General features: G+C 40.8%; 1 long non-coding RNA gene across 1 annotated transcript; it reads right to left on the bottom strand.

Moving 5' to 3' along the window:
• Positions 1 to 1,308: 1,308 nt before the first annotated feature.
• On the bottom strand, positions 1,309 to 11,482 carry LOC137096832 (uncharacterized). Its single transcript, XR_010909760.1, has 3 exons — positions 11,290 to 11,482; positions 5,652 to 5,866; positions 1,309 to 1,685 (listed from the first exon to the last, which is right to left on the bottom strand). It is a non-coding gene; the product is annotated as an uncharacterized lncRNA (long non-coding RNA).
• Positions 11,483 to 23,299: the final 11,817 nt, after the last annotated feature.

Raw genomic sequence — 23,299 nt, 5'->3', positions numbered from 1 at the left:
AATGATCCTGCATATTTTGTCCAAGAAATATTTGTATGCCCTTCTTCAGTGGCTGTTTAAAATATGATAAGGGACAATATGCATAGCATACACGAATAACTGTGCATTAAGCAGCACAATCATGCACTATTAAACAGCCACAAATGCACCCCCAATCCTCATGCAATCATGTATCTAAGAGGATGTGAACTGAGTTAAGTGCATGTGTACCTATGTCACAGATTGTTACCTATCAAAGAAAATATATGAAAATTAATAGTTGTCACAGGTTTTACAGATATATAATCCCACAACCATGTTTCAATATTTGAAAAGATGTCATAAGGAAGTTTGCTTGTTTCATGTCAGGACCAACTTGAGAAACTGCAAGTTGCTTCTGGTATGAGAGAATTGGCCGTCTGCAAGGACGTTGGCCAGGGGGTATCTGGATGTTTTTATGTTTTACTATCCTTGTGGGAGGCTTCTCTCATGTCCCTGGAAGGGGAGCTGGAGCTGACAGAGGGAGCTCATCCACACTCTCCCCGAATTCGAACCTCTGACCTGTCGTCTTCAGTCCTACCAGCACAAGGGTTTAACCCACTGTGCCACCGGGGGCTCCATCATAAGGAAGAGGAAGCAGGCTTGTTTTCTGATGCCTTGGAGACTAAGACTCAAAGCAATGGGTTCAAATTAAAGGAAAGGAGATTCTACCTGAACTTCTAGCTAGAAGAAGAACTTCCTAGCTGTAAGAGCTGTTTAACAGAGGAACTCACTGCCTCAGAGTGTGATGGAGGTTTCTTCTTCGACAAATTTTAAACAGAGGCTGAATGGCTATTTCTTGGGGATGTTCTGATTGTGCTTTTCCTGAATGGCAGGGGATGGACTGGATGGCCCATGGAGTCTCTTCCAACTCTATGATTCTATGAGTCTGCCTTTCCACTGTGTTGGGACTGCAAACCCCTGTGAACCAAGAGGCTATGCTTATGACATCAGTGTGTTTAGTAAGGTCTCCCGTTTCACCTTAAGGGTAGTGCCAGCGTGATCACATTGACTGGCATAAAAGCCAGTATATTATTTTTGAATCAATTATTACTGAATATTTTATGTCTTTTCAACTCCGGTATTATATGTAATATAAGCTAGATAATAACAAGAATACGAAGATATGGAAGGGCAGCTATGAAAGGATCAAATAAGATCCTGACTTCTTTCTAGGAGCCAAAATGACTAAACTATCATACTTTGAAGATGTCATGAGACAACATTTGGAAAGATGATTACACTTTGCCCCTTTAAGCTGAAAATAATAGGAAAAGCAGAAGACTTCAATCAAGGAAACCAGGACCTTGAGTTTATAAGACACAAATAGGGCTATTAATAACAGGATCTTGTTGATTTCTCATTTATAGACTACAATGAGGTAAGTCAAAGCCAACTTGATGACAACAACAATGCCACTATTGGGGACAAAGCCAAGTCTATATAGCACTTAGTGGCTTTATATAACTCCATTCTAATTCATTAATATATTGGTTATTTTAAAATGTAGGATCTTAATTTTTCCTGCTTTCCTGCTCAGAAAGGATCTTTCCTTTGATGTAGCCATCACAGCAATAACAGATTCCATGTTCTGTTATCTTCATCTATTCTAGACCCTTGAGGTATTTCTCAATGGGAATAGTTGTGATTGATGTGCATTCCAGTGCCTGAAAGAGTAAAAACAGAAGCCAAGTTAACTACATGTAAATGTGTGCAGCAGCAGCATGAAGGCCCTTTTAAAACTGGGAGGACTGCCTTGGGAGGGTGATAAGGATCACAGAAGTGTTGGGAGATGGGGCATTTTCTCTGTAACCATTTTTCAAATCTAAATCCCCCTCCAGCTATTTTCCTCCCTGTTGGGTGATCACAATCAGATTGCATTAGAATGTAAATGCATATAGATGACTTTTTCCACAAGAATGTTGCCCCCAAAGACCGACTCAGGATACATAACATAAAGGACATAACCACTGAATCATTAAAAAAATAAAAATAAAATCAATGTACACATTTAAAATGCCGTGGGAAGGAAGCTGCTATTGCTGATGTGTGTATATATACATTCAAGTCAGCTTTTTGTCAATTTCTTTCTCTGAAATGTGGCCTACAGCACCTAGTATTCTCCCATCTAAGTACTAAGCAAAACTGACCATATTTAACTTCCAAAATCAAAATACCTTTGGGGTATTTAGTTGATACATGGTAGAAAAGAACAGATGGGAGAAGGACCAGGGTGGGCTTTCCCTTCCAGTTCTCCATTCCTACTGTTTAAAGTTTTGATGGGCTACTTTTACACAGGTTCATCATGTTAAGTTATTCCACAGTAATTGGGGAAGCCCTATGGTTCATTTCAAAGGTGTTTCAAGAGTAATAGTTATATGAATATCTGATTGTCAGACCTTCTGCTATGAGTAAGGTAAAGGTAAAGGTTTCCCCTTGATATTAAGTCTAGTTGTGTCGGACTCTGGGGGGTTGTGCTCATCTCCATTTCTAAGCCGAAGAGTCAGCATTGTCCGTAGATGCCTTCAAAGTCATATGGCTGGCATGACTGTATGGGATGCCGTTACCTTCCTGTCGAAGCAGTACCTATTGAACCACTCACATTTGCATGTTTTCCAACTGCTAGGTTAGCAGAAGCTGGGGCTAACAGCGGGAACTCACCCCTCTCCCCAGATTCGAACTAATGACCTTTTGGTTAGCAAGTTCATCAGCTCAGTGATTTAACCTGCTGTGACACCGGGGGCTCCCTGCTATGAGTATTTCCCAAGAAATGGCAAGAAGGGACAGCAGCATCCAGAGAAATATTTTTGTTATTCTGCTTTAATATAAAAAGAATTATGATAATCATGTAGCACTATGTTAACCAGTATATTTCATTCATGAACTTCAATTGACTTCTTCCAATGCATCTGAAGCACTGGGATCAACATGAACATAGAAGAAGAAGCTTCATGCATCTGAAGAAGTAAACTGGAGCCCACAAAAGGGAGAAATGAAACTAAGCCCAGTTGCTTCAGCGTAGACAGTACCCAATATGTTTGTTCTCTGTTTTGCAAGAATCACCAATAATTAGTGATGGCAGGAGACTAGAAATTTGATAGTAAGAGATGGCAGGCTTGTTTTGTCTTTTTCCCTCATCTTGTAAGAAGAGTACACGCTGAGGAGGAAGCTTGTATGGAACATCTACGGCCACAAGAGAGAGCCAGATAGTAACCGGAAAAAATTAACTGAGGACACACAGCATCTTGATAGATTCTTAACTGTGCCACTGCTATTAGAGCCAAACTGAATGGCTGTTGAGACATTTGTATGTGACAAATTTAGTGGATTTGCATTAGTGACAATCTGGACACGAAGCCCTTAATTATATGAATTTCAGCTGCAAAATGTGAATGACTAATAATTTTAAGAAGCAGGTCAGAACAAAACCATCGGGAATTTTTCATTTGCTTATTTAAGGGCATAATCTACTTGACATTCTCCTACATTATTGAAATGAATTCTTGCACAAGAGATTTTCTGTTTTTGATTGTTGATCCTGTTGGCAAAAGGCAACTCCAGATTCAATTGTCTTGTTTTATTGTGCTGTTGTGGGATTTCCTGGTTTCTCTTTCCATGTGTCTAATTTGGGGTAGCAGTGACAGAAACAAGAGGTGAAGGGACAGCTTTAAGCTGCTGTCCAGCTGCCATACCTACTATTACCATTAATTGATTTAGAAGATAAAGTATACATTGACTCACTGTGACCCTGTGAATACCATAGGCAAGGTTTTCCTTGGTCTTCTACTAGACACACCCTGCAGCAGAGCCTCTAAGATTATGTGATCTGGTGGCCAACATCTTCCCTCTCCAATATGCCAGGAACCAACACCAGGTTTGTGCCCATTGGCTACAATTGTTTGTTTCTTTTCCGGATAGTTACAAGGGACTAGTACACAATTGCTCAGGGACTGGCACTGTCCTACAGCACCTGATACTCTGAGAATCTCTCTTCTTGGATCAAGACAATGTACAGATTTAAATACACCAATAAAATATATAAAGGTAAGTATATTGAGTGTTTATGGATGTATAATGCAAATAAAAAATCTGTATAAAATCAAAACTATTCTAAAAGTTCTTTCAAAATAGAAAATAAAAAGTCAATAAGATGGTAAAGCAGTTGAAGCCATTGCAGTTAATTCTGAAAAGCGGGTCTGAATAAAAAAGCGTTCACTTCTCAGCAGAAGAAGCGCAAAGGGGAAGCCATCCTAGACTCCCGAGGAAGGAAGTTTCAAACTCTGGGAGCAACCATTGAGGAGGCCCACTCCTTGTTCCTACCAAATGTGACTGGGAAGGTGTGGAACTGAAAGGGCTGCACCCCAAAATCATAGAGCTTGGACAAGCTTGTATACAGGCTGATCCTGGCCAGAATAAACAACGCTAGATTTCACCTGAGAACTCAAGGCCACCTCCAGGTTCATGTGAGTACCCATCATGGGTGAACAGGCAGCCTTCGTTCTAGTGATACCAAATCAGAAAGCTGGCCCAGAGTTTCATGGCCTGGCTCTTCTTCTCTAGTCCTAAGGACAATGAGGAAGAATCTTAGAGTAAGAGCAATGTATCAAAAGTGTGTGTGGACTGCTATGGAATGGTGACTGTAATGTCTCAAGCGGGTGCCCTTGGCTCATCTTTATCTCCTTCTTTTCTCAAACAACACTTGGGACCATGCATAGGTCTCAATATTTTGGCTCTGAAATTTAAGGGGCTAGAATGATTGTGATCTGGCAAACTGAAATATGTCTGGTGCCACCTTGTATGGAATCAATGGGTTGTAGCCAGTAGTACTGATTGACCAATGATTGACCACTTTCAATGGGAATTACCTGAACTAATTTGGACTGAAGAAGCTGAGGCAAGTACCAGGTGTGAGCCAGGGAAAAGAACCAATTTTTCCTCACTTCTCATGATGCAAATTACTCAAAGCCTGCCAAATTTCTTTGCCTCAAGAGACAGAAAATCCATAAAGGGTAGTAAGACACAGTAATAATAACCACCAATTAGTAAGACATACTTTACTATCTTCATTATACAAACAAGCTGCTTCCTAAGATGGCTACCTAACTCTGCCTTTTGGCAAAAGCTGGCTCAGAATTCTTTTTAATTCAGGGAATACAATGGCAGCAGAACTAATCCAGGTATTTATTCCTGGAGATGGGGTGAAGGTGAGGGAATCACTTTTGAGTTCAAGGAAACAACACACTTCCCTGGCAAAATCTGCCCTGTTTAGAAAGGTCTATTTGTGTGAAGAACCTTTCCAGAAGTCTTTAGTGTTATATTGATGAAACTACTAAACTTGGCTTATCGGAGCTTCGAAAGTTGTTTTCCTAAAAGGAACTAATTATGTTACTTATTACTATAATCACCCAATAGCTCACTACCTTCTCCTACACTCCATAAAGTAACTCCCGGGATTACTAATTGCTAACTCTTTAGTGTTGTTATGCTTTTGAAAAATACTGCACAAAACATGCAATCTATTTGCACTACACACAGAAGCTTTGAGTGGGTGCTCAGATAAAACCATTCATTCAGAAATTCACTCCAACTCCATCACCTTGTTCCTCACACAATAGTTTAAATCCATGTCTCACCTGGTATCATCTGTGCAAAGAAGCACTTTTTCTTCCTTTTAATTACATCACAGCACAAACCAACCCAGTTGGTCCAAGCATACATCCTGTACTCCTGTTTGCAGCAGCCATCCTGGGAAGGACGTCCTCTCTCCCAAAGCCGAAGTCCTCACATGGACCTTCTAATTCTGGATCCGGTGATGATGGTGGCAGCAAATAGTAGCAGCAACAGTTTTCTTCATTTGGGCCGAATGGACAAAGACACAAAAGACAGTTTACATTTCAGGGGGACTTACCCAATTCAACGGATCATACTTTAAATCACTTACATTCTGCTCCAACTGGCCACAAGGCAGGATAATAATTATCTGCAAACATGATATAAACCAGTTGTCATGTGAGGATTGTCTTATTTGAAATCTATTCTTTTGTGAAAAATTACACCAATGTTTAATCAGGACCGATCAGTAGTATATTCCCACTGTGTTTGTGAAAACACACCTTTTTCTTTTTGAGCCATTTTAAAAAAAACATGTTTTTGCTATATTATCACTTTGTATTAATGAAGAAACTAGCCTAGATAGATAAATGGAAGAAATATTAAATTGATTAATTCATGAATAGTTGATGCTGAACAAGAGTGTCTGAACAAGACAAAGACCATGACTACTTTATTTTCTAATATAATCGATACAAAAAAAATCTGTAGGTTCCAGTCATTTTGGAATATAGATTCTTCTCAGGATGGCAATGTGATAGAAATTCTGTGCTTGGGAGGTCTATAGGTTGAAGGCATTACCATTAAAGTGGTATCAAACTGCTGTAAACCGTGGTGATATATATGAAGCAGGAACGGAGACAGCATGTCTGCTAGCTGAAAGGGGCAGAGGTGACTTCTATTTTGAAATTATGGAAATTGTTTTAATTCAGATGTCTTATCTGTAACCAGGAGCATAGTTTGGAGCTTCACGCTTCTCCTCTCTCTTTCACTGTTACAAATCAGTTTCCTTCTCCTTTCATTTGTTTGCCTAACTATGGCTTGGCTTGATGACAAATTTCAGCAAAATATGGTCACTGTTGACAAAGCCTTGAAAAATCATTTTTGGAAATTCAGTAAGGACCATCAGAACAATTTGTGCTCAGTGAAGAGTCCTATTTAGGAGACCACATTTTCCTAAAACAGTTTGAACAGTATTTTATGTTTGTTCAACGTATAATAGATGTTTATGACATAATCTTTCTCTGAGTGTACCATAACACTTACTTGAGTTCTATGTAAGAATTTTCCTGGATCATTTTGTAACCAAAGTATTTGCTCTACCACTGAGGCATAGCACCTCCTTTATCAAAAGAGGACAGACTTATGCAAGATGGATATGTGCAGAACCTTTGGGTAAAATAATGGACTGAATTGATATTGCTTCCACTTGATATACACAACATATTCAACACAATGAAGGTGCAAGATATGTTTTTATTGTTCCCAAAAGTCAAATAAAGAAAAACAAACTGGCACTTGTGTGTTTCCTGAATATTCACTCTTCTTTGCTACATCACAAGGTTTGGTGCAGAAATGCCAAATGTGTGTATCTGAATATTTCTGCAAGGCACCAGAGCTGTTGCAGTCCAAAAGATAATGTGGAAAATGTAGAAAAACCAAGGGGAAGAGTACATATGCAAAGCACTGTGGTGGTAGTCCAAAAGGTGACTTTTCCAAGCATACAGTATGCTGGGATTTTGCAAGTTGGAAGTGCCAAGTTTCCCCAATGTCTGTGCTTTTAAAAATAGCTGGTGGAAACAATCCCATCCATCCCTTTATTTATAACCTGCATTTCCCTCAAATAGGCAGCACACTGAACACAGGCAATTACGGATAAAGGTCTAAATGTTATTGATCTATCTGTTGACTCACTATTCAATATTTGATCTATTGGGTCTTCTCTAGTTGAGGTTAACCAAGAAGGTTAACAACTATCAGTCAGGTTAAACATATTGGGTTAGATGGAGTGATAGATTTGGTATAGATAGTTTCTTCCTCCACACCCTTTACCATTTCATAACAATTATTTCAAAGGGGAGAGTACAACAGTGCTCTTAAAGGGGCTTGCATCAGTTCTGCTCCTGTATGTGCTAGGAGCCAGCAGTCCCTACAGACCAGTATATATATATATATAAAGATGTGGTAAAATTGTGGCAGCTAGTCAGATGTGAAAAAGCTGATTAGCTGACTTGTAAGTTCTTGTAAGTTTAAAAGCGTTGCAGTAGATCAGTTTTATGAGTGACACAGGGATTGGTCATCTGGAGTCTATCTGATACTGTGGTCGAATGAAGTAAAGCAATGCCGAGACTTTGACCTGTAACTCAGCAGGCTGTGCAATGACCTTCACGTGCTCAAGTGCATATGACCATCACCTGAAAAAGTTCCTTTTAGGGATTTCTCAGAATGTTCCCAGAGGTCAAGTTGTTCCAGGAAACTGGGAGATGTAGTTCAAAAATAATACTTCCAGTCTCTACTTCTGACTTTTACTTTCCAGCAGGAGTCTCATGTGAGATATGATGGGTTGCTTTTGACAATAAGAGAGATTTCAAGAGCATTTTCTTACATAGTGGAACGGACTTGTACCAGAGGGAGACAAAGGAAAAGAAAGAAAGCAAACCTCATATAGTTCAGTTACAATTCTTTTCACATACATGTAGGGCTCACTGGACCAGAATGGGGAAACGGGTAAGACAGTTTTCAGAGCAATTGGTTCGTTTTTAATCATTTTGACTTTCCTCACAGTCAATAGTGAATGTGGTACTATTGGGAGAAAAAGAAAGAAAAGAAACCACAAAAGGCCTGAGAAGTTCATGCAGTTAAATATTATATCTTGCTTTTCTATCTATTTGACATGCCTCATGGTCTGATTAAAATAAATCAAACAAACATTAAAATAATAAAATACAACCACTGAAAACAATTGAAGCATTTGTACATTATAATAATTTGAATGACAAAAAACTAATGCAAGGAGCACTGTAAAACCAGGATAGACTTCTAGGTGATGGCTGTCGAAAGGGAAGGGCCATGAGTTCTGGTCTCTAGGGACAGACGGATTACACACTATGGTTCAGAGGTACTACTTGTAATCTTTGTGCATTCTTGAGGAATGGGTATAGTGCTAGAATACTTGGAGCAAATATTATTCCCGTCTTCACAAAAATTGGATAGAAAAACATTGAAGGATCTGGAAAGCAAGTTCTATCAGCAAACAGTTGGTAGAACAGGATATGTTTTAGCATAGAGGAGAAAAAAATTCAGGGAAGACATGAGTGGTGCCTAGTGGCTTCCATGTTGGTGGGGTGGTGTAGCCATTCTTTTAGACTTTGTTGTCAGGAAGCCATCAAAAATTCTGGATTCTAACTCCCCCCCCCCCCAAAAAGTTGTCTAGATCCTTTAAGATTCATACAAAATCCTGGAACAGATTAACTGACATGTGGAGAAGGTCAATTTGATCTCAGTGGGGTGGTTATTCTTTTCTGAAATGGTAGAAGGAGATATCCTTCTTCTACCTTTTAGTGAGCCTGCAGCATCCCCATATCTATACAGGCAGACCTCAACTTACAAACAAGATAGGTTCTGTAGGTTTGTTCTTAAGTTGAATTTGTTTGTAACTCAGAACAGGTGCTTTCTTTCAGTATAACTCCAGCCATATACAAACCTACAGAACCAATTGTGTGTGTGTGTGTGTGTGTGTGTGTGTGTGTGTGTGTGTATATATATATATATATGCACTTTTGGGTAGTATGTATGTAGAGGATCAAGACATCCATAGGGATACCAAGGTGCTTGTTTATAAAACTATTGTCCTTCCAACCCTGTTATATGCTGCAAAACATGGACTGTCTACGAGCGTCACATTCAACTCCTGGAAAAATTTCATCAGTGTCGCCTTTGAAAAATCCTGCAAATCTCTTGGGAGGACAGGTGGACAAATGTCTTCTATGCCATCAGCTCCGCTGGACTGGCCACATTGTCCGAATGTCCCATCACCATGTCCCAAAGCAGTCACTATATTCCCAACTCAAGAATGGAAAACAGAGTGTTAGTGGACAGGAAAACAGATTTAAAGATGGGCTTAAATCTAGCCTTAAAAATTGTGGCATAGACTCAGAGAACTGGGAAGCCCTGGCCCTTGAGCACTCTAACTGGAGGTCAGCTGTGACTACCAGTGCTGCAGAATGTGAAGAGGCATGAATGGAGGGCGAAAGGGAGAAGCATGCCAAGAGGAAGGCACTTCAAGCCAACCTTAATTTGGGATCGCCTTCCACCTGGAAACTGATGCCCTTACTGTGGAAGAACATGCACATCAAGAATAGGGCTCCACAGTCATTTACATGTCCAACACCAAGACACTACACTTGGAAGGCCATCATACTCAGCCAATGAGGGATCGCTTAAGTAAGTGTGTGTGTATGTGTGTGTTTGTGTGTGTGTGTGTGAATGTGTGTGTTATTCTCCCCCCAAGGGTTATTTTTTTTCTCACTTCCTGTTCTCTCACCCCATTCCTAACTATGAGTCATTTGTAAGTCAGGTGTTTGTGATTCGGGGGCTGCCTGTAAAATATTTCAAAAGGTACAGTTTAATACAAAGGAATGAAGCAAGTTACAATAATTAAAGCCATGTACTTAGAACTTCAGTAGCAAGTAAAGAATTATTTGTATGACGTTATTTCCAAGCTCACAGAGAAATAATCTGTTGATTTCATCAGAACTGAAATCACACAACATATTTTAATTCCATTAAAATATTTTTCAAAGTCCTTGCACATATACACTTACAGTACAGTGCAGGTAAAATCTGATTGTGCTTGTAGGCCAGGAAAGTTTTCTGTGATACTTGGACTCACTGCTGAATTTTGGAGAGATGCACAGATGCAAAGGGAGGCCTGAGAACTGAGTACTTTTGTCCCATATGAAAAGATAACTGAGGTGAGGTGGCAGAAGTTGATGTTTCTTGTCACCTATAAAAGTGTGGCTACAGATGACCTGCTGTTATCTTGAAGTCACAAGATCTAAGGGCCCGGAAATGGGACAACTAAGCTCATTCTTTCCATTTAGTTCTAGGACAGAGTTTGGCTTTCCTGGGGTTTATTCCTTTCTGTCTCCCTCTTTCATACATACACATACTCAGTTTAAACTCAAATCCTTCAGCTTCCTTTCCCAGCATTCAAAAGCCTTTTCAGACCTCTTACAGTTTTCATTTCAAGCCTCCCTTTCTCCCCTCCTCTTTCTCTCTCCTTTTTAAGGGGGCACTGAAATTTATACAATATTTAAGTAGCATAGCAGAGTCCTGGAAGATATTATTAATGTAAAAGGGACAGGCTGGAAATGCACTTGAACCTGGTTACAATTAGAGGGTGATTTTTCTAAAGGTCAATGAATTCAGATAATATCCACAGGGGGGAAAAGAAATTTAATACCTTTTTAGTGAATTAATTAATTATAATATTATATCGGCTTGGGGTTCTTTTCCAGAGTGATTAAGGGAGCGATCTGTCTTCGGAGAGGCTGGGGGAGTCAGCAAGTGAGCGAGAGAGTGACAGAGTGAGGGAGAAAGGGGGAGAGAGGCACTTTAATGCAAGAATAATGGAGCCTTTTCTTTCTTTTAAAAACTTACTGTATTTCAAGGCCACGCGCTCCCTGCCTTCCCGGGCCTGCTTCTGTCTGCTCTTTGGCTAGGCATTTCCATTCTGCGTACACTAAAGCCCATAGAAAGCAGAGGCCATTATTCCTTCAGGATGTGGGTCAAAAGCAGAAATCCGGGGAAGACAGCGGCGTGCGCATACATGTGGCACAGACCAAAGCGCAAGGCAAAGAAGGGAAGCCTCTGTATTGACTCTTTAGCCCTGCTGGCCCATTGAATATTTAAGGAGTTTTTGTGTTGATTCATCACCTCTTTTTCAACTGACCAATTATTTAGATTTAAATAAATCAAGCCAAAGCTCAGTACAGTGTTTAGATACTGAAGGAAGTGTGTGAAAGCTTGCAAAAAAATATGACAATTGATTGTGAGAATTGCAAAAACAATGAAGATAATCTACAATGTAGCCCTTGCTTCTTGAAAGCAGGCATGGGCAAACTCTGGCCCTCCAGGTATTTTGGACTCCAACACCCACAATTCCCAACAATTCCTAACAATCCAGGGAAGTTATGTTACGCCTCTATTCTGCCTTGGTTAGACCACACCTGGAATACTGTGTCCAATTCTGGGCACCACAATTGAAGAGAGATAATGAAAAGCTGGAATGTGTCTAGAGGAGGGCGACTAAAATGATCAAGGGTCTGGAGAACAAGTCCTATGAGGAGTGGCTTAAAGAGCTGGGCATGCTTAGCCTGAAGAAGAGAAGGCTGAGAGGAGACATTATAGCTATGTATAAATGCATGAGAGGAAGTCATTGGGAGGAGGGAGCAAGCTTGTTTTCTGCTTTCCTGGAAACTAGGATGCGGAACAATGGCTTCAAACTACAAGAGAGGTGATTACATCTGAACATTAGGAAGAACTTCCTGACTGTGAGAGCTGTTCAGCAGTGGAACTCTCTGCCCTGGAGTGTGGTAGCGGCTCCTTCTTTGGAAGCTTTTAAACAGAGGCTGGATGGCCATCTGTCAGGGGTGCTTTGAATGCAATTTTCCTGCTTCTTGGCAGGGGGTTGGAGTGGATGGCCCATGAGGTCTCTTCCAACTCTATGATTCTATGAAAGAGACAAGATGACACAACTTTTATTTTTTCAGTTTTACTTTGCAGCATTTTAACTCCTGCTACCATTAAAGATACATTTTGATTTGTTGTATTTTGTTGTTGCTGACTGAAATTGTTTGTTGGATTTCCCTTTTCACTGATTTTTATTTTATGCTATTACAATCCTATTAAACACTGCTATCTGTACTTTTTGTTGGAAAAGTGAAATATAAATCAGTTAACACTGTCAACCGATTCTGCCAATAAACTGCTATCATATCAGTTGGTCTCAGGTGACCTTTTGACCTTTGTATCTTCTTTAACCTTATTAATGCAATCCAATGCAACATCTCATGACCATCACAGATCCATTTGTCCATGGATGTATCACTACACTGATGCATATATCCAGCTACGTAAAGCTAGCAGGGGAGTCACTATAAATAGGCTCTTAGGAATTATAGCTCAATCATCTTTGCATGTACAAGGCATCCCTTAACCAGAATTCCAAAATCTGAAAGACTCCAAAATCTAAAATTGTCCACATAAGTGGTTGAGATGGTGCCATCTTTGCTTTTTTCTGGTTCATTGTGCACAAACTTTGTTTCATGCACAGAACTCTACAAAAATATTGTGCATAAAATCTACATTAACTTGAGAGAAGTGAGGGAATTCCATTTTTCTGGCGGGAAAATGGAGCAAAAAACCTAAAGGCTGTCACTCTTAATTCCAGGATAAACTTCTAGCGACTTAAACAATTTGAGGAATGGATCCAGAACTCTACAATCAGATTCACACCGAAGATCTGTCCAGTTTTAAAGTTCAGTGTTCCCTCATCACAACAGACTCATTTGGTTGTGAGGAAGGGAGTCAGGACAGTCAAGAAAGCTGAAAGCTGGTGAGATTGGCACCCTGTGACTATGCACACAGAGCTTGGGAACACTCCTTTTTGGCCACTATCAGCTGTGGGACTCCTTATGCTTGTTAAGGAATTGGAGGGAGTTGTTGACAAAAAAGTAACTTTTCCATGCTTACAATTTATTTGCTGGGAATTTCTAGCCTACTGAAAGGCTGTTGTTATAAGCAATACCTTTCCAGGCTCTCTGCATGCCCCATCCTTGTGAACATCCAGCCCGGGTCTTTTTTCTGACCTGACTCTTCCAGAGGCAAGAAGGGCTATCAACACTGAGCTCTGGCAGAGACCCTTAACATGTGAGGACACTTCTGTGCTTCAAGATCCACTCCTTTAAAGCAAGGGGGCAGAGATGCTTTTATAGAAGGATATAAGATTTCCAGATAATACATTAAGCATTATTATTATTTTATTATCTCTACTAGCATGCAATGACTCTAAGCGCCCCTGCGAATCTAGCAAAACGCTTAAGACTCAAGTGCCTTGCTCTATGGTGTTTCCTGGCATTAGTTTATCCTCTGCTCAAGCCAAGGCTGAAATTTACACTCTCAGCTAATCCACCCAGCCAGTGAAATTAATTATAGTCTCGTACATTAAAAATTAACATAACCTTTCTGGATATATATGCTTATAAGCAGAGAAGTATGCTAGATTCCCTCCGCTACTGTAATTGGAGTTGCTTTTTTTCTACTTAAAGCCTTCTCCCTTGTTTTTTTTTTTAAGATGTGGACATTTGAACTCATTAATCATAGATCCTTAAAAACTGGTAAAGTTTAAGAGCCTGTAATTGCATTCTGTTCTGAAACTGACTGTCTATGGGGGTGTAATGGGGGTGTGTCCTATTATTAATATTCAAATGAGCACAAGGACTTGGGGCAAAGAAAGGGTTCACAGATTGACCACTACATCAATTGTGTCTTCACAAGCATCCTAGAACGCTTGCAACATGATCCATGGAGCCCCACAATGCCCATCACACTCACATCCGGTGGGGCTCCATCATCCAGTTGTGGCACAAGCATCACACAATGCACACTCACATCCGGTGAGGCTCCATCATCCAATTGTGGCACAAGCATCACACAACGCACACTCACATCTGATGGGAATCCATCATCCAGTTGTGGCACAAGCATCACACAATGCACACTCACATCCAGTGGGACTCCATCATCCAAGTGTGGTGCAAGCATTCTGCAATGCTTCACATAGAACACAGGAAGCTTCCCATGGTCTGTAGGGAGCCACATGGCCAGCAGAGGTGGAAGCCACGCGGTGATGCTTCGCCACTTGTGATGGGGAAGTGTTGCTGCAGACGAGGCAAGGTGTGGGGTGATGGGATTGCCCTGCTGCCCCACAGATTCGCCACAGAGGCTGGCAGATCGCCCTGCTGCCCCTCATCAATGTGATAAGGTTCTTAATCAACTGGCATGCTAGAAGACCACCAGTCTGCCTTTGTGTGGATGGGCACATTTACCCAATATTGAAGGCTTCTGAAAATATGGGAAGCTGTGGGACAGTCTCTCACCTTTCAATAAGGCATTTGTTAGCTATCTTGGGGTATCCACAGTATACAGTATGACTCTCTTATTCACAGATTCAATATCCACAGTTTCACTTACCACCTCATCACAAAGGCAGATTTCGGGGGCATATGCCAGCTTCACCCTACATCACTCATGAAGCCTGCTGGCTTCCATCAAACGACACCAGCACAGCTCAGTGGGTGATGTAGGACAGAGCTGGCACATGCCACTGCCAAGGCAACATGGGAGGCTTCCCATTTTTGCCATTAAAATGCACACAGTCCACACTTCAGTCCATGGGATCAGCTGGAACAGGAGCTAGGCAATGCGGGGCGATGCAGGGCATGGAGTGCTGGATTCCCCCGCTCCCCACTGACTTGGGGAGATTCCAGCAACCATGTGACAAGATCATTACCCACAGTCAAAGAAACTCTCTCCTTGAAGTGTCTGTGGGCCTTCTGGGTCCCCCAATGCTATTCTACGATACACTTCTGGCCCAAGTATAATCAAATAGGGTTTGCTATTATTCATAGCCTCAGGTATCCACAGATAGATAAGGAGGTTATACCATATGTGCTGAATATATTTGGTTAAACTGTCTCCTACGGTCTTGCACTTTGCAGTCTCTTCTGTACTTACAGTGGAACAGACAGGAAACACCAGTTCAGTCTGTATCCTACAGCAACAAAGGATAGTATTTCCCAATGACTTAGGCTGGATCTATACTGCCATATAATCAAGTTCAAAGAGGATAATTTGGATTTTATATGGCAGTGTAAACGGGGTCTAAGGCTATGGGATCAGGCCTTTGGAGAATAGGCTGACCTACTGACGTGTTGACTTATTTAGAACTGATGGACTGTCCTTGGATAATTATTTAAATCAGTGACCACTGACTATTTGTTGTCTGTTTTTATATTGTTTATACTGTTTTATATTGTTATTATTACATTGCTGTTAATCGTATATTTATGTTTTGATGTGGGTGCCATGGGGTGCCACTTTGTTAGCCGTCCTGAGTCCCTCTGTGGAGGTTGAGAAAGGGCGGAATATAAAAGCCCTAAATAAATAAATAAATAGAATTTTTTTTCAGTGTTCTTAACTTCATGTATACAAATATGCTAGAAGCAGTCTTCAAACAATTGCTAGTATCCACTTGGTTAATTACAATGGTGTAAGCTGGATATGTGCCATTCCAACTCATTTGGAATTCTGTCTTGCATAAGTTGGAATCCTCCCTATAACCCAACTTGTAACCAGTGCAGTCTCGCTAACAGAGCAATTTCCATATTGCCAGAGAGCAGGGGATCAGCAAGGATGCATCCCACTCCTTTCATCTCCAGGGACCTGCTAAGGACATGGCCTACTGGTGAATGGATAGCAAAGAGTAGATTGAGCATTTTAGCCTTTTTGAGAAAGGGGGTTCAAGAGCCTTGGAGCCGCCACTATAAAAAGATAAGTAAGTGGGCTCTTAGTGATGATTAGATGAGTCATATAGATCACTACAAAGGGGGAGGAACACAGCTGTAATACCTGTTGTATGCAGTTGATTTACGGTGCAATTTAATGTGAAACATAGCTGTGCTTGCACAGCTTGTGCTATGCAGTCACTGAATGGGCTCTTGCCCTTCGACTCCCCCTTAACTGTTTACTGGTACACATCTGTGCTCCCAAATGGCACAAATTAACAAAGTTCTTTTTTTTCCCATTCTGACACATCAGAGGAGAATCATTTTAAAGGACTTCTTTTCGCTGGTACAGGTCTTGCAGACATGGAGGTGAATGTGTGAAATATTGTCTTGGGATGGAAACATGAATATCTGGCAGACATTTCAACCTTTGGCAGGAAACGCAGAAACGACTGTGAAACTTTTTATTTCTCAGGTTTTTAATACAACTCCACCCTTTCTTTCTTTTGGCACTTTCCTGAGCCTTGCTTCCTCCTGTAAAAACCCCTCCCCTCTTTCATACTATGCTACTTCCTCGTTTCCTCTACGGTTGCATTTTTTTTAAAAAAAGAATGGATACATTTGTTTCATATTAATTTCTTTATGTCCTTTTCCTGCATCTTACAATGGGGTGGAAAGTGAACTTCAGAACCAACTCACAGACTTACTGTACAAAATACTGTATTTGTCTTCTCAGAAGTAAACTCCATTGAATCCGGTCTGAATTAAAGGCAGCCGTTCACAATGTGATAATGGGAGCAAACACATCAGGCAGTGGCCTATGATGACCTCTGATTTATAGGCAAATGTAAAACTGTTAAAGTCTCATTCCTTACATTTACACAACTTTGTTCCCATGGTTTGAGAAATTCAGGAGAGGGGGCTATATGGGTATCATGTTATGCCAAGTGCACAAGTTCTTCCTTGGTTCTGCTCTCATACTCATTAAAATGGATGAGAATCACCCACTAAAAGGGCATTAAGAAACCACTCTTTTTACTGCATGTTAACTCTCCAGTTAAATACAACTGGGAGGTTAAAAGGTGTTACAGGATAGCTGATTTCAATGATCTTGGCTATGCATCCCTACGCTGCTGAGCTCAGCAATGTATTCTATAAACTCATGGCATTTCCCAAAGATTTGGCCCATGGCCCCTAAGCCTATCAGATCCATCTTGTCTAGTGAGTCCTTTCTGCTTATCCCTTTTGCCTGGAACTTGCTCAGAAAGACCCCAGATCATTTTGCCACTTAAACATGAAGATATGTCAGACTACATAGTACCGTTGGGAAGATAGGGCAGTATATACATAATAATAATAATAATAATAATAATAATAATAATAATAATTAATAATAATACCTAAAGTCAGCCAAGCCAAGGTCAAAACAGACAGGATGCTAAGCATTTAATTGTCCAGAGATAGATACCTGGGTAACCAGAACTACAAATGGAATCCACGTTTACTTTTGCAATAGGTAATCATATTTTTTGCTGATAAAGTCTTCCAAACTAGCCCATTTGACTCGTAAAGTTGAATATCCTGCATTTCTGTGTTCTCTAAAGCCATGGGTCCCAACCTTGGTCCTCCAGATGTTTGGGACTTCAACTCCCAGAAACTATAGCCAGTTTGGCCAACTGTCAAGAATTCTGGGAACTGTAGTCCAAAACACCTGGAGGACCAAATGTTGGGGACCACTGTTCTAGAGAATAATGCCTGCACTGTTCTCCAATGTCTTGCTGTTTAGTCTTTTCCTTTAAGCAAAGTTAATAGCAACTTCAGTAACCGATCTGGCAGTCTGGTGGGCTTAGTGAATGACATCAACATGGCTAGAAAATATGTACATTACTTTACAGATTTGCTGAATTTGGCCAGGCAGAAAATAGCAGTTCTGATGGAACTATTAATTGTGTTTCTTTTTCCCAGATAGTGTGTGAGTGAGACTCCTGACACAATTTTACCATAGCTTATGCCAGTGGGGAAATTGCTGTCCATCAACATTCAAAGAGCCACATGAGTATCACACTTGCTGCAGATCAGTGTTTCCCAAACTTTGGTTTTTCAAATGTTGTGCACTTCAGCTTCCAGAATTCCTGTTAGTGAAGAGGGCTAGGGCTTTTTTTAGATTTGAAGTCCAAAACAGCTTGAGGACCAATGTTTGGGAACAATGGATGTAGATTAGTGGTTCCCAACCTTTGGTCTTCCAGATCACATTGAGTCTCCTTTGTAACTGCTTTGAGTCTCCTTTGTGGAGAGAAAAAGTGGGGTGTAAATAAACAGAATAAGAATGATAATGGTAACAATGGTTTTACACTTCAACTTCCAGAAAACCCTGTTAGCTTACCAGCTGGCAGTCTAAAGGTTGGGGACCACCGGTATAGTTCCTGTTTTCTTTTAGAGAGATATTTCATATGGAGAAGTGATCATAAAACAACGTTGGAGGTGTCCCGTCCCCCCTGCCTCAAGAAAAATATTCTACACTGAAAAAAATGAAGTCAAACTCATTGGGGACAGTGGGGAGATATCTAGCTTGAGGGGAAAGAAATGTTCAGGCATCATTTGAAGAGAGTTTCATTGGATCCCTTTGGGTGGCTTGCGTCAATCTTCTGACATTTAAGGACAACCATGATCACTGGAGCTGTACCTACAAAGCTCCATCATGCAAAGGACACACTACGGGGCACTCCTGACAAAATGGCAATAGGGTCCCTTTGGGCTCTCTGCCTGTTGAGTTAGACAGGCCGCCTCCACTTAGGTCTCTCCAACACCGCTGCCTTCTTTTTTTCTTGTTGCAAAACAAAGCCCACCATCTTTCCTTCAGCTAGCCCATTCTTCCTTCCTTCCCACCCCTCCTTCTAACTGTGCCAAAGAGAGCCTGTGTGCTCGCTCCCATTGTGCTATCTTTGGGTCCTAAATTAAAATTTATGACATCTTGAAATGAGCAGTGAGGGTAATTTTGCTTCTGAGTGAAGATGCTAATGAGTCTCCTTAATGGCGTGAATAAGGAGTTGACGGGTCGTGTGTCACTTTGCGCAGCCCGCGCCGGTGGTGTAATGGCCACAGTAAGTGTCTGTAATTATACCCTGTCTCGCTGTATTTTGGCAGCCGTTGTGGGAGAAAAGGCGGCTCAGTCACATACTGGGATGGGGGGGGGGGGGGAAGCAAATCCCTTGTACTACTTTCTGCATCTCCTGCCAGCCCTGGCTTGTCCCATGCCCCCCACTCCAGCCCCTTCAGCAGCAGGTTCTCTGGACTTGGCCCACAGAGTGAGTCAGCCTTGGAAATCTCCCCTGATTTCTTTTCCAGCCTGTCTCCTGACTCTGCAGTGGATGGGACTCTTAGGAATGTGTGCCATATGACATCTGTTGTTCTCCTTCTACTACTCGGTGAGAATAGCAAATCTCATTTGTAACAAAGATGTGAAGTTACAGATAAACTAAAAAGTCCAGATTCCAGAGTTAAGAGAGAGGAGGCATAAGAAGCTTTGGATATGCAAACACAATTTCCCATAATGACAGACAGTTTGCTGCTTCTGCTCCCTTGTTACCCTCACAAGCCTGCACAACCTATAAGTTGGGATAACAGAATGTGTGTATGTATGTTGGGGGGATATGCTGTTTTCAACTTATAACACTTCCATTTCCACATCATTTCTTCTATATATTTTTCTTTCCATTAAAGATAACTTGTTCAGGAAGAAAAGATGGATTATCAGGATAATGATAGTGATAGGAATCTATGTTTGGTATTTCACAGAATTGTAAGAGAAGTCCAAGGTACTGCACAGAACAGTAAGAGAAGCCCAATTGTAAGAGAACCCATTGCTCTTCCACTATAACCTTTTTTCTTTTCTTTTAAATGGACCTTGAGCTTGTTTGGAGGTTCTAGCAGGGGAGCACAGCTATCGTATACCTGGGACCGAAGACTGGAGACCTCAGTACACTCCTTCTATACCTGGACATCGTCCTCTTCCACCGAGCATGCAGCTTCAGGAGGGACACACATGGAGCGGTGAGGGAGGAAGGGGACACCCGCCTAGCCAGCCAGATCAGTTGAATCAACCCTGACGATCAATGGGGTGACAGATGTTGCAGCCAGATAGCCCTCACATCCTCTTCCACTGTAATCTTGAAGCAGAATTGCAACTGTCCATTTACACCTTGGGGACTACAGTTTTCATGGCATCTTCAGGGTTGTATTTATGGAGAGAGAGATGAGGGCATTGCCCATTCTGAATTTTGAATGCCACATTAAATTTCCCTTCAGTTTGCAATTTTTTTAGCATTGCAGAAAGCGAGACACTGAAAATAGTTCACAAGTAGAACTTTTACATCTGCTGTGTCTGCATTCCCTTGGACCTGCTGACTGCCCCTTTTCTTTGGAGCCTAAATTATATTTGTAAATGCTTGATTGAAGATTTCAGTTACTGCAATGCTAGAAATCAGGAGACTGAAGAAGTATTTCATGAGGGGCCAAAATTCTTATTTGCAGGACAGTGGTCTCACTTTGCTCTCCTCTCATGATTACAGCCCAGTGCATCTTGATCCTACTCCCCTTTCTTTCCTCATCCCCTTTTGGCCGATTTGTACACATGCTACTTTCTGTATATTTGGATGTGGGTGCACATCACAGCACCATTTAAGCACCTGTTTTGTGTGCATTAACACATGTATATTTTCAAAATATGGTTGGGAAAGATAACTATTGCTAAGTTTTATTTTATCAGACAGAAAAGTTCACTAAATTCAGGGGTCATTCTCAGGCAGCTGGGTATAGAATTGCAATTATGAGACATCCTTGGTGGAGAAATAAGTTCAAATGTAATCAGAGACAGTCTCAAACACAATCCAATCCTGGATCTGGGATCTGGTCACTTTGTAGCAAGACTTCCTGGAAATGTGAAGATTCTGCTCTAATTCATTCCCAACAGCAAGACAATAAAATATAAGAGAATAAACTGCTTTTTATCAGATCCAAGTCTGAAGAACTTTCTTTCCTGTCAGCTAACAGGAAAGAAAGTCTAAACAGCACCACTGATTTTATGGACAATCTAGTAATTCCCATGGTATAGAGGAGGCAGAATTTTTCACTTTCTGTGGCTTAATTGGGAATGAAACAAAAGTAACAGTATTGCCAGGTGATGAAACATGGAATTGTTCATTCCACTCTGTAGTATTACATAATATATAAACTGGAGGAGTCCTAAGCCTTCATTCTGGAAAAGCAGAACTGAGACTGATCACGATTATTATTCTATTGTTATATATATGATAACTTTAAAATTTAGAATACTCTCATGCCCAACATGGACAGTCTTCATTTGGTAAGGATTTTTATGGACAGATCATCTTCCTGTATTGCCACACACCTCAACAACAATGTGAAGAAGTCTCTTTATTTTTCTTGCAGCAAGTAATATCATGGGATGAGGTAAAGTAAGCTTGTTCAGTGAAACCCATTCCTTAGGAGCCATGGAGAGAAGAAATATTTCCATAGTGTTTTCAAAGACCTGGAGTTGTAATTCCATGTCCATAACATCACACATATAATTCTGCAACCTCCATTTTAGGACTGAGTTTATGTAGCTACAGCATTGGTTCCAGTTTATGGGATGCTGAGATCCTTCCCCCACCATATTCCTTTTTCATAAAACATATATCTTGACAAAGCAGCCCTGAACTTAAAAGAATGTGTTGGTTCTAGTAAAAATACTGGCTGCCTATGGATTCTGGATTTTCTTTTGTTTTCCTTCAGATTATAAAACACACAGAGGGCAACCTGAATGACCACATTCCCTCTTTTAGAAACTAAAGTGAAATAGTACCTCTTGACTTATCAGTATACTGAAGCAGGGCTTAGAGTCATAGAGCCAGAATAGATCTCAAGGGCCATCCAATCCATGAAGGAAATTAATCCCTTTCCTCCTGCTTCTACCAATAAAACTCACACTGCCTCCCTATGGGCCCTTCTACACAGGCCCTAAAATGCAGAAGACACCACAATAAAAGGGATGGTGGTGGCTAAATGTCTTTTCAAAAAAATGCACGCTGATTCAGATTAACAGCTAAAAAGCACTAGTTAAAACCTGATTTCAGCCTAAAATGCACATATTCACATGACTGCATATGTCTCCAGTCAATAATTAATTGTTCTGTTCCAGCGCATGTGCGCATTTAAAAATTCCAAAACAACTGTTCTGGGCTGTAAACAAATAGAGCCATGAACACACAGGTGGATAAATGGAAGCACAATTAGAAAGCAATTACAATGAGAACTCTCTACAACCATTGCTTTGTTCCGAGCTTTATGAAATTAAACAGAGCTTGAATTTACAATAGGGTGAGGAGAGATGATAAGATATCTGCTTGTGTGTACATTTAGATATCTGCATGAGTGCATATGAGGTCCAGCACATCTTGGAAAGAATTTTTTTTTAAAGGAAACTTCCGCCAGATGTCCCCCATTCATCTTATGGATTTTAAAAATCAGCTACAAATGAAGGTGTCAGGATGGTGAGGTACAATTTATTGAGACTGACAAGTCTGTGTTTGAACTTGTTGTCAGGTTCCACTATTTTTTCCTCCACTTATTTGCCCCACATTTTGACACTGTCTGGAAGCGCCCTATGTTTTGATTTAAGCTCAGCATCTACATTATCCCGCTTCATTAAAGAGAACAATCACCTGCTGGTTCCTATCAATGCCAGGGAAAACAAAGTATATATTCGGCAGACTACTTCTCTGGTGGTTTTTAAGCAGTGGCTGAAAGGCCATTTCATGGGGTGCTTTGATTGGGTGCTCCTGCATGGTAGAATGGAGTTCTCTTCCAATTTTATGATTCTATTATTGTAGTAGTTTGCTATCACTTTCAACTGTGATGGTTCCATCCTGTAGAATCCTGGGATTTGCAGTTTGACTATGGACTTCAATACTCTGTCAGAAAGCTCTAGTATTGGAGGTCAGGTGAGTGTTGTAAAGAAGCCCGTATACCTCCCAAACTACAAAACCCAAGATTCCACAGGATGGAACCATGGTAGTTAATCTGGAATCGAGCTTCTCCAACCT

Source organism: Anolis sagrei, chromosome 4 (genome assembly GCF_037176765.1).
Source record: "Anolis sagrei isolate rAnoSag1 chromosome 4, rAnoSag1.mat, whole genome shotgun sequence".
In the NCBI taxonomy this organism is placed as follows: Eukaryota; Metazoa; Chordata; class Lepidosauria; order Squamata; family Dactyloidae; genus Anolis; species Anolis sagrei.
The sequence above is the reverse complement of the archived record's forward strand: the minus strand, read 5'-3'. Positions and strand labels throughout refer to the sequence as shown.